General features: G+C 37.9%; 1 protein-coding gene across 3 annotated transcripts in view; it reads right to left on the reverse strand.

The window, feature by feature from the left end:
- The window catches only part of LOC121731032, a 91,560-nt gene that overhangs the window by 25,663 nt on the left and 53,634 nt on the right, over nucleotides 1–12,263 (reverse strand). The window contains exons 1-2 of one of the 3 annotated variants that reach the window (XM_042120337.1): nucleotides 6,073–6,077; nucleotides 5,461–5,464 (exon numbers count right to left, since the gene is read on the reverse strand). The exons of the other annotated variants lie outside the window; for them this stretch is intronic. The gene's annotated coding sequence lies outside the window, so the exon portion shown is untranslated. Of the gene's footprint in view, nucleotides 1–5,460; nucleotides 5,465–6,072; nucleotides 6,078–12,263 lie in introns of those variants that run through there. 3 annotated transcript variants of the gene reach the window in all.

The raw sequence follows: 12,263 nt of genomic DNA on the forward strand, positions 1-12,263 counted from the left end.
CACCCGACCAGGGAGTGCATTAACGAAATGGCTGCTTAACTTAGTCGAATACAAACATATTATGGCCAGTTTCTATCTAAAGAGACGCACGTGCGTACATTTTTACACGCATTATTAGAGTACTAGCGGTCGCCCGCGGCTCCGCTCGCGTGGATGTTGGTTACCGCTGCAATTTGCAAAAAGCCTACCCAGGAAAGACACGGTCAGCAAAATTATTCCCAGCTCAATTCACAGACACCGACATTAACATCGACGATGCAGTCATTATTCGCAGGCTGTAAGATTATCTTTCTGTGGATGTTAAAGTTATTAATGATGAGAATAATCTATACCAGTATTTCTCAAACTTGTCGGCACCCATCTACAAGAAAGTTAAAAATTTGCGGCCCACCTTGTGTCATGAAGACAAAAAAGCAGCGGTATGTTGCTGCCGCTGCATTTACCCGTTAATTCTTATCGTAGTTCACCACCATATTATCATCATCGTCAGCCTTACTTACAATTACGTTTGCGTTCGAATGCCCCGCCCCCGTCCCGCGACGACTAACGAACGAGTAAAATGACAATCGAACGAGTACGACAATCGTCCTATAGTTTCACTGCCCACCCAAAATCTACCCGCGACCCACCAGTGGGTCGTGACCCACAGTTTCTGCTGGACCGATTTGAAAAATTCTTTCAGTGCTAGATAGCCTATTTATCGAGGAAGGCCATAGGCTATATTTTATCACGCTAAGACTAATGGGAGCGAAGAAATAGAGGAAAATGTGGAAAAAATGGGGGAAATTATTTGAAAGGCCTTATTTGAACGCTCTAATCTCAGGAACTACTGGTCTCATTTGAAAAATTCCTTCAGTGTTAGATAGCCCATTTATCGGGAAAGGCTATAGGTTATATTTTATAACGCTAAAACTAAAAGGAGCGAAGAAATAGAGGAAAATGTGGAAAAAAACGGGGGAAATTATTTGAAAGGGCTTATCTCACGAATTACTTTTTTTTATGAAATAAGGGGGCGAACCAGCAAACGGGTCACCTGATGGAAAGCAACAATCAGAAAAGCTGCAAGTGCGTTGCCGGCCTTTTAAGAGGGAATAGGGTAATAGGGGAGGGTAGGGAAGGAAGGGAATAGGGGAGGGTAGGGGATTGGGCCTCCGGTAAACTCACTCACTCGGCGAAACACAGCGCAAGTTTCACGCCGGTTTTCTGTGAGAACGTGGTATTTCTCCGGTCGAGCCGGTCCATTCGTGCCGAAGCATGGCTCTCCCACGTAAAAACGTAAAAACTGGAGCAATTTTTCTGTTATTTGGCACAGATAAGAAGTAGACTACGTGAAGGATCATAGGCTATTTTTTGTGGACTAATTTGTCTGTGAAATATCTAATTTACGCGGGCGATGCTGCGCGGATCGTTATATTTCGCGTGGTCACGACATTACGCGTAAACGGCTGGACCCATTTTGCTGAAATTTGGTATAAAGATACTTTGAGGATACATTTTCAATGCCCTACCCTATTCCCTTTCCTACCCTCCCCTATTCCCTTCCCTTCCCTACCCTCCCCTATTACCCTATTCCCTCTTAAAAGGCCGGCAACGCACATGCAGCTCTTCTGATGCTGCGAGTGTCCATGGGCGACGGAAGTTGCTTTCCATCAAGGGGACCCGTTTGCTCGTTTGCCCCCTCGCTCGTTTTATTTCATTTAAAAAAAAAAAAACGTAAATAATGTAGCTTTCGAATGGTGAAAGAATTTTTAAAATCGGTCCAGTAGTTTTTGAGCCTATTCGTTACAATTAAACAAACAAAGTTTACCTCTTTATAATATTAGTATAGATACCCGTGCGTCGCCGGGGCGGGTCGCTAGTATATAATATAACATATAGAGACTTCTTATCGACCTTATATTATTATTATTATCGACTTACGCATATTATGTACTTTTAATTCTGCTTTATTCAATTATTTTTCACCACCTAGTTAGCCTTTGAGGAACATAGATGTCGCTGAGCGCGTGCTGCCTCGCGCTATCACTGACCCGCACCTCAATCTTAAGTAGTTGTAAGTACAATACGTTATTCACTTTGTGTCAGTACACAAAACGTTTTATTTCTCAAAAGTAATTTTTATGGAGGTGCTTGTTCTGAGCACCTGCGACTCTCTTGGACGATTGTAATAAATAATAAAATAACACAAGTCAACATAATCGAAAAAAAAAATTGTTGCCTGCAATCTAATAGCAGTTTCTATAAGAATTTTGTGTGCACGATTCTATGAAGTTTTCTTTCTATCAGCTCAGATTTTTAAGATATTTCATTCCAAAGTTTCAAAAATCTCGCATTTTAGCCCATTTCAGAATCACATTACAGTTGAAAGTATTCATTTATTTCATATTAGTTTTGATAAAATATGTATGCCAGAGGGAGACACTTCTTATTGAGAATGTAACTTGCTTCAATGAATTATGACTAATTTTAGTTTACAACTCTCTTTTAATAAAAAATATAATATGCAATTTAAATTGAGATCTAAATAATAGATATTGTGTATATTTACTAAACATATTTTATCAAAACTCATGAAAATAAATTATTTCAATAGTTGTAAAGCGATTCTGAAATAGACTACAATTTGAGATTCTTGAAACTTTGGAATGAAATATCTTAAAAACCTGAGCTGATAGAAAGAAAATTTCTTAGAAACATGTGATGTTTCTAAGAAAGTCACAAAGTTTTTACAGAAACAGCTTTTAGTTTTCAGGCACCAAATTTACTGTTGACCAGTGTAATAATTAATGGATAATAATTAATAATCATTGCCGCCATTAATATTTATTATTTCCAATGGTGATTATGATTTATACACAGTCTGCCAAAAACTATTTGTAAACCCCCGGCCCCGACACAAAAAAACTTAACTTCCCTATTATACAAAGTAAAAATATATAATTACTAGCTGTTGCCCGCGACTTCGTCCGCGTGGACTTTAGTTTATAGCTGTTGTTCCTGTACATCGATTGAGTCGTTAGCGCGCAAATCAGAAAGTATATTGTGCAGTAACCGTACATTTTTCCGGGACAAAATGTATCCTCAAAGTATCTTTATACCAAATTTCAGCAAAATGGGTCCAGCCGTTTACGCGTAATGTCGTGACCACGCGAAATATAACGATCCGCGCAGCATCGCCCGCGTAAATAAGATATTTCACAGACAAATTAGTCCACAAAAAATAGCCTATGATCCTTCACGTGGTCTACTTCTTATCTGTGCCAAATAACAGAAAAATTGCTCCAGTTTTCACGTGGGAGAGCCATGCTTCGGCACGAATGGGCCGGCTCGACCGGAGAAATACCACGTTCTCACAGAAAACCGGCGTGAAACATCGCTTGCGCTGTGTTTCGCCGAGGGAGTGAGTTTACCGGAGGCCCAATCCCCTACCCTATTCCCTTCCCTACCCTCCCCTATTCCCTTCCCTTCCCTACCCTCCCCTATTAACCTATTCCCTCTTAAAAGGCCGGCAACGCACTTGCAGCTCTTCTGATGCTGCGAGTGTCCATGGGCGACGGAAGTTGCTTTCCATCAGGTGACCGATCCGTTTGCTCGTTCGCCCCCATATTTCATTAAAAAAAGTAATTCGTGAGATAAGCCCTTTCAAATAATTTCCCCCGTTTTATTTCCACATTTTCCTCTATTTCTTCGCTCCTATTAGTCTTAGCGTTATAAAATATAACCTATAGCTTTTATCGATAAACGGGTTATCTTAGATAACATTTGAAGTTTAGTTATTTTTGTAACAAAATATACTGATGGTCGGGAGCCCCGACTCGTATTAGTGCAATGTAAAGTTGCCTATACGTAAAACATTATTTTTAACTAGTGTCCGACCGAAGCTTCGGCTTCGGCTTCGGCCAAAAAAACCACCTTCGGGGAAACCTTCGGCTTCGGCCTAAAATTCGGCCGAAGCCGAAGCTTTGCCGAAAGTCCGAGCAACCGTCGAAATTGAACGAAAAACTGAGTGAGTCGTGACTCGTGAGAGAGCGACGGACCGGTCGTGTATGTAGAGGCCACTGGGAGTCACTGTCAAATACAATAAACAAACACTAACTTCTTAATAAATAATTTAATTATTTATTAAGAAGTTAGTACTTATTTGTTTATTTTATTTATTACTCTAGTTTTGGTCTAGTCGAGTAAAACAAAGACTGATTGATTGGTCTAATTATTTTTATTTGTGAAATACTTTATTATTTTTCACAAACTTTTATTACCATCTCTAAATCAACTTCTCTATGAGACAGTCAATATATAGGTAAACCTTCAATATTGAAGTTTTGAAATATGTACTTAATCAATTGTAGCTTGTAGACATATTGATCATAACTGTATAATAAAAAGATAAAACCGACTTCAAAATTATACGTAATTGAGAATTAAAACTCCGTATCTCTAAAACTAATGAACCGATTTTGATGAAACTTGCACTATTCCCTAAGATTAACAATATCTAGTACAACAAAAAAAGAATTTCTGAAATCTGGAAATATTACATACATACGCATCGAATTGATAACCTCCTTTTCTTTAAGTCGGTTAAAAATTAATTACTGCGAGTCGAGCGATTATAAACCTTCGGCTTCGGCCTCGGCCGAAGGTTGTAGCGATTGCCGATTAATCGGCTTCGGCTTCGGCCAAAAATAGACCTTCGGTCGGACACTAGTTATTTAACACTGAAGGAATTTTTCAAATCAGACCAGTAGTTCCTGAGATTAGAGCGTTCAAATAAGGCCTTTCAAATAATTTCGTCCATTTTTTCCACATTTTCCTCTATTTCATCGCTCCCATTAGTCTTAGCGTGATAAAATATAGCCTATATAGCCTTTCTCGATAAATGGGCTATCTAACACTGAAATAATTTTTTAAATCGGACCAGTAGTAGTTCCTGAGATTAGCGCGTTCAAATAAGCCATTTCAAATAATTTCTCCCGTTTTTTCAGCACTTTTCTCTATTTCTTCGCTCCTATTAGTCTGAGCGCAATAAAGTATAGCCTATAGCCTTCCTCGATAAATAGGCTATCTAACACTGAAAGAATTTTTCAAATCGGTCCAGTACTTCGTGAGATTAGCGCGCTCAAACAAACAAACAAACTCTTCCCAATTATAATATTAGTATAGATTGACCAGCGACTTGGTTCAATATATATAAATGGTGTTATATTGCGCAAAGGTTAGAGCAGAGGAGGCTACTAGCACATACGGTAAATACGAGTTACGACCAAAATATTGACGTTGAAATAGAAACGATGTCAAACGTCGAACAAAACCGCTCGAATTGTTGACTGCCATTGTGTTTCAAACAGCTTGGACCCCTTAGAATTACGCCGAGTTGTATCGCGGGGAGGATCCTCTGAGGAATTGTTCGGAATCATACCACCTGCAACTTTTCGCCATCGTCCCACGCGAAAAATATACCATCCTCATCACCTTGATGAGTGGCAGTCTTCCACCGTGCGTTTCTCGCGTAACTTTCTGCCGCGCACTCTTAAACTCTGTCACCAGCAGTATTTCCGGACCTATACGACCTGCAAACCTTCAAGAAGAGAGCATATTCCCTCTTAAAAGGCCGGCAACGCACCTGCAGCTCTTCTGATGTTGCGAGTGTCCATAGGCGACGGTAGTTGCTTTCCATCAGGTAACCCGTTTGCTCGTTTGCCCCCTTATTTCATTAAAAAAAACTTTTTGTTTTATGCTGGTGCTGCCTTTAGTGTAAAAACGTAACAGTAATATTTCCTATTGTCGAACTATCAATAATCCAACTTACTACCCTTATTTAAAACATTTAAGACCTAGGACTTGGGTTATGAAATCTAGCGAGCACACAACTTAATACTGATTCGATTTTAGGAACGTAGTGACTCATCTCCGTTCGATAGTCTACCAAGAAATTCCCTCTGACAGAAATAATTGAATTGTAACATACAGAGGAGGGCGGTCCTAGGAATTGTGTTATATATTCCGTAATATATTAAGACTAGTAATATGGAAGCCATGGTTCGGCATCAGTGGGCTGGCTCTGATAAATACCTGCCTCACGGGCTTGCCCGAATGAAATTAGAATAGGAATATATTTACGTATAATATTATCTATAATATGTTAGGGCTAAAACCAGCGTTGCCAGATTTTTTTTGTGCCAAGTCGGGACTTTCGAACTTTTTGAGTAAAAAAACGGGATTCTTCAGTCAAAAGCGGGACAAAGCAAAAAAAGGTATAAAATCAAAATATTTTTTTTAATATTATTTGCGTTAAAATAACGTTTACGTAACAATAGATAGCTAAAGTAGCCAAAGAAAATCCACCCCTTTAGCTTGGATTTGGGGTGGATTTTCTTTGGCTACTCGGAAGATAACTTCCGAACCTTTCTTTCTCAGCACGCTGCTCGTACGTTCGGGCTTTCCCCGAAAAGCGGGACTGAGCCTGTCCCGCGCGGGACATTTAATTTTGATGAAAAAATCGGGACGTCCCGCCAAAATCGGGACGTCTGGCAACGCTGGCTAAAACTAGCTAGGACCTAGAATTAGATTGTATGATATGATAACACATCTACATATCTACATAATATAAATAAAATTACTATGTTAAAGCACAAATCAATAGGCGTGATAGTTTTTCTGTAAAGTGTACCACAAAATGTACAGTGTGGGATATATACTAGCCGGGCTCGCTTCGCTCGCCCTGATAACAAAACGTGTTTTAGTACTTATTTGAAAGTGATTGAAATTATAAAAGTTAGTCGGTCGATAACGGATCTTTCTTTTAATTAAAGTGGAAACTCTAAGTGTTGTTCGTCCAAGTTTGATGGAGGTTCGTCTCTGTACAGGATTACGTACAGACGTAGGACAGAAAAGAATTTAAATTTTCTGGAAATTTCCGAGCAGGTAAGGTTTTATAACAGCCAAATTTTATATTATTAAGACACTGTAGCTACCATGTAGTTTTTTTTTAAGATTCATAATAAAACATATTCATAATTACACGGTCACAAAATATTTGTTCATCCCACTTCTCTGTTTATATTGTATTATCTATGATCTCACTCACTTATGAAAGTCCCCCTAAAAGCTTAGATTTACCTAATTGAAACTAACAGTACAGTTAAGTTAAAAAACATTTTTTAATAATTTACATACTTTAAGTTTGCCCGACATTTACGGAAACAACAACTAAAATCAAACAGCTTCTACAAAGCTCTATTTATTCAAATAATGTCGATGCCTGCGGAACAAAGCGCGGTGTCCTTGCTCACCGGAAGCGGATGTGACGTCACACAGGCTATTTTATGCTGATTTATTGCTATTACACGACCTCGTGGCGAATTCGATATAAAATATACTTTTTTGCTGAAGATACCATAAGAAAACTTTTAGATATTGGTACAATTAGACATTAGAAGCTTATATTAATTTTAATTTATAAAGGTAACTGAACTTTGATAATATGAGCAGGATCGGATTAACTATATTATAGCACTTGTGGCAACTGGCCACAACTACAGGCCGCGGATCATTCATATTTTTAAATAAATGACCTCAACCTAACCGAAAATATTGCAATAGTAACTAAGTAACCCCTGGCCTTACCAAAAATTCTAATTATGAATTCTCGACTTATGTAAAATACGTACGAGGAATTGTAAAACATTGAATGACTGACATAATATAGAGCACATCTCGCCTAAACATACTGCATGTATAACAAACTTTCCCATATGATAATTTATGCGAAAAATCCTGCGTGTGTCCCCAGAGTTGAAGGCTGAATTACACAATACATATTACAGCCTGCGCGCCCGCGACGCACTCAAAATTAATACGCTGCCAACTACCTAATTACATACCTGACTGACGAGTGATTACATTATACGATACGACTTGAAGACAGTAACGTACTCGTATTTGATCAGAGTTCGAACCGACGCGACGCGGTCACAGCCAGAAATTTATGGAATTAAAAAATTTAGGGAAACAGGTAGATTTCTTAGGAAGGGTTCACGTCTCCTGTGGGCTATACATCCCACCATGGGATCACTTACATCTTTAAAGACCTTTGCACTTGGCAGGAATGATAATAAGAATAACGTATTCGTATCTAATGCGCCATTTCCATGTTGGACCATAATGAACAAGTAACGAACTTATATAGGGCATATTTTGTCAAGATTTGCTAATTTGCAATCATGATGGCAATCATGGACACTGACCCATAAGAGAGATAATATCATTATCGAATGAGTAGTGTACGATATTATGGTTCATGGCCGACAATGCAATTTGAAATTGTCATCTTGTAAATTTTGACGTCAAAACAGCTGTTTCACACCATAATATATCTATGTCGTCCAATATGCAATCCAATGCAATTTATTTTGCATGTCAAATTATCGTACAGGTATGTATGATAGGATTAAATGAGATTTTCGGAACGCGTCAAAATCTGCTACAGGTAAAATGTAGGATTTATCGTATCGTATACAGTCGTATCGGATGGTGTAACCGTGTACCAGCTTTAATTTATTAGAAACAATGTACAAGAGTTTTCAACTTCATATTGTAAGTTCCTGTTAAGTATATAAAAATTTACGAGTTTATAAGTTATAATATTTATAGTAAAGTTTGCAAATTAATGATAATATTTATCGAAAGATGCCTGTATTTTGTTCTTCTGCAGTTTTATTATTTGATTATTGAGAATTTATTATTTAGAAATTATTACCAAACCAATTTTAGTGAAATTCTTTTGGCTTGAAAACGGAAGGTATTTTTTTATGAAATAAGGGAGCAAACGAGCAAACGGGTCACATGATGGAAAACAACTTCCGTCGCCCATGGACACTCGCAGCATCAGAAGAGCTGCAGGTGCGTTGCCGGTCTTTTAAGAGGGAATAGGGGAGGGTAGGGAAGGGAGGGGAAGGGAGGGAAATAGGGGAGGGAACGGAATAGGGGAGGGTAGGGAAGGGAACGAAATAGGGGAGGGAAGGGATTAGGGGAGGGTAGGGAAAGAAATAGGGTAGGGGATTGGGCGTCCGGTAAACTCACTCACTCGGCGAAACACAGCGCAAGCGCTGTTTCACGCCGGTTTTCTGTGAGCCCGTGGTATTTCTCCGGTCGAGCCGAAGCATGGCTCTCCCACGTTAATATACAATGTGTCCCAACACCGGTGTCCGATTCTTTAATGTCATAAAGTATGGCATATTTTATTGACAAATTGGCTCATTGGCAAAAGTATAACGATTTTCTTATGAAGTATTGGTCAGATTAGTGTGAAAGCCCGAGAAAAACTAAAATGGCTGCCATTTCAGAACCATGAGAGAGAGAAAAAAAGAGAGCCAATTTGTCGATAAAATATGCCACACTTTATGACATTAAAGGATCGGACACCGGTTTTAGGACACGTTGTATAGGATTACGTTTTAACTTGAACGTCTTATTTGTAAATTATTTATCCAGAAGTTAAAAAACCTTTGTATATGCTTCTCAGATTTCCCTTTTAAATCTTTAAAATGTATTTTTAGAAGAAAATTGCATCTCCTTATCTTAACAAAACCACGACGTAAGCTGAACTTAGTTGGAAATTCGTATTCTTCAGAAGCACTATTATGTTGCAGAGCTATGCATATTAAAGGCAAACATATTGCCAAGGTAGAATGTCAATCCTGATTGAAATACCTTCGGTAAATACATATTTTTCTCAAGGTATTTATGGAGTATTATTATATTAAGGGCCTGTATTCCCAGAAACGGACGATTTTCAAGATTTAAAAGTGACAGTAGACACAAAAATATAGTAATTAAAATTCTGAAAAAAAATATATATGTTAGTTAAGGATCTAACACAGTTTATATTCCATTACACAATATCATGAACTTCACTCGATAGAAAAAAATCCCAAAGTTACCTCTTCTTTTAACGAAATTGCCATACTATGTCCAAATTATTTGGAATTTTCAGATAATTTTTGCACTGAATTAAAGAATATATCTAGGGCGTTTCGTTTTTGTAACTCGATTTAATTGATGTATAAAAAAACAAAGTGTGTGACTGAAAGCGTATCAGCCGAACCTTTGCGCCTGCAATTTTATAGTTTTTTGATCGTCGTTTTTTATAAGAAGTTCATGATATTGTGTACTCTATATATATAAAAATGGATTTTCAATTGTGTTAGTAACGCTAAAACTCGAAAACGGCTGAACGGATTGGGCTGATTTTAGCCTTAAAATATTCGTAGAAGTCCAAGGAAGGTTTTAAAGTGAAACGAAGTTTTCCGGGACAGCTAGTGGAATATAAATTCCACTGTGTTAGTTCCTTAACTAACACATATTATTTTATTCAGAATTTAAATTACTATATTTTTGTGTCTACTGTCACTTTTAAATCTTGAAAATCGACCGTTTCTGGGAATACAGACCCTTAATTAATTCAAACTGCTTTAGATGAACTTTGGTATTTATACCTAGCGGGATAGAGAAACAAAGGCCTGAGCAAGCGAGATGTCACTATCAGTAACACTGTGTGGTAAAAAGAGACGCGTGATACATGACAGCACAACTCTTTTTTTACTTCCAGTCGGCACCTACAGCTCGTTGACACTTAAATCTCACAGAATTCATGTTCAATCATGCTTGTGTAAGTGTATACATACACATATTGTTACACACATATGTAAACCAATTTCGGTTTCGTTTGACAGCTCGAGATTGTTGCTCTATGGCAGGTATTACACGCATCAATATTATCATGATTCTAGTATCACGCGATTCACAAGTGTACTGTGATACTGCGATACTGCTATTACAGCATCACGGAATCATGATAATATTGATGCGTGTAACACCTGCCTATTCCGCTAGGTATATTAACTTTATGGTATGAACGCACATTTAACCCCGAAAAAGGACACAAGATCTACTTACACAAGATATACTTACTGAGTATACAAAAAATGTACGGTCCCGGTGCCTATTTTCGCGATTATAGTATTTTCAAGATCAATTACATCAATCATAACATCAAAAACTGGAAAATTGCATGTAACTGACGTAATTTATGAATGACCTCAAAGGCGTGAGCAAGAAAAGAAGCCGGCTAGCGATACATCATCCGACGTTCAAGATTGCCTCGCTCATTCGCTCTTATAGCTTGAATTTGCATACAAACACCACCGTAAATCCTGTGCACTGTGCACTATACACTGTACAGTATACACACAATATAAATGTATACAGTAGAACACATCCCCGAGTGATTAGTCATATTGCATTCTCTAGTTTCGTAGGAAGTAGGAAGTCAAAAATGTATTGGATTTGATATTATAACACTAAGCCGGGTCGTGGCGCTTGTGATGTGTTGTGTCAAATCCCAAAAATTTTTGACTAAGCTCGAGTCAAGATCCTATTTATTAACATTTTCGACATTTTTTTAAATACACATCTGTCAAGTTGCATGACAAGGATTCATACAAACTTGACAACTCACATGACAGATAATATTATGTATTTTTACAAAATTGTCGAATGATATTTTTGTAAAAATTATGTTGCTTGAACAGAGTCAACAAGCACTTTTGCCCATCCAGTTAGACGGGAATGCCCGGGCGCTTCGGGCGATTATGGGCAAAAACGTACGAATGCATTTACAGATATTTTGACTGGCGCACGCACAAATAAGTGTGATTTCATTGTGTACCTTATAACCTGAAGTAGCAAAACGTCTCTAGCGCTTTAAACTTGTCTCTATGTTAAGAGGTCTTGATTTTAAAGACACGGCGGTGTGCAGTGTGACCGTTATACTGTGGCATAGGTGATTCATCACGGGATACAAAGTGCAGGAAAAGTCCTGAAATCCATCAGTTACGTTGCAAAGGGGGCAAAACCTTAGTTAGAGACTGACGAAATTGACTAATACATTTTAATAAATGTTTTGATAACATTTTGAACACAATTTAGAGAAAACTATGGTAAAGTATCCTTCTCATCTATACATATTGTTATAAAAGAAAGTCGCTTTTTTTCCCTCATGTCCCTTTGTTCCCTTTAATCTTTAAAACTACGCAACGGATTTTGATGATTATTTCAGTGTTAGCCCATTTATCGAGGAAGGCTTTATTTTATCACGTTAAGACTAATAGGAGCGAAGAAATAGAGGAAAATGTGGAAAAAACGGGGAAAATTATTTGAAAGGGCTAACTTGAACGCGCTAATCTCAGGAACTACTGGTTCGA

Source organism: Aricia agestis, chromosome 10 (assembly GCF_905147365.1).
Source record: "Aricia agestis chromosome 10, ilAriAges1.1, whole genome shotgun sequence".
Lineage (NCBI taxonomy): Eukaryota > Metazoa > Arthropoda > Insecta > Lepidoptera > Lycaenidae > Aricia > Aricia agestis.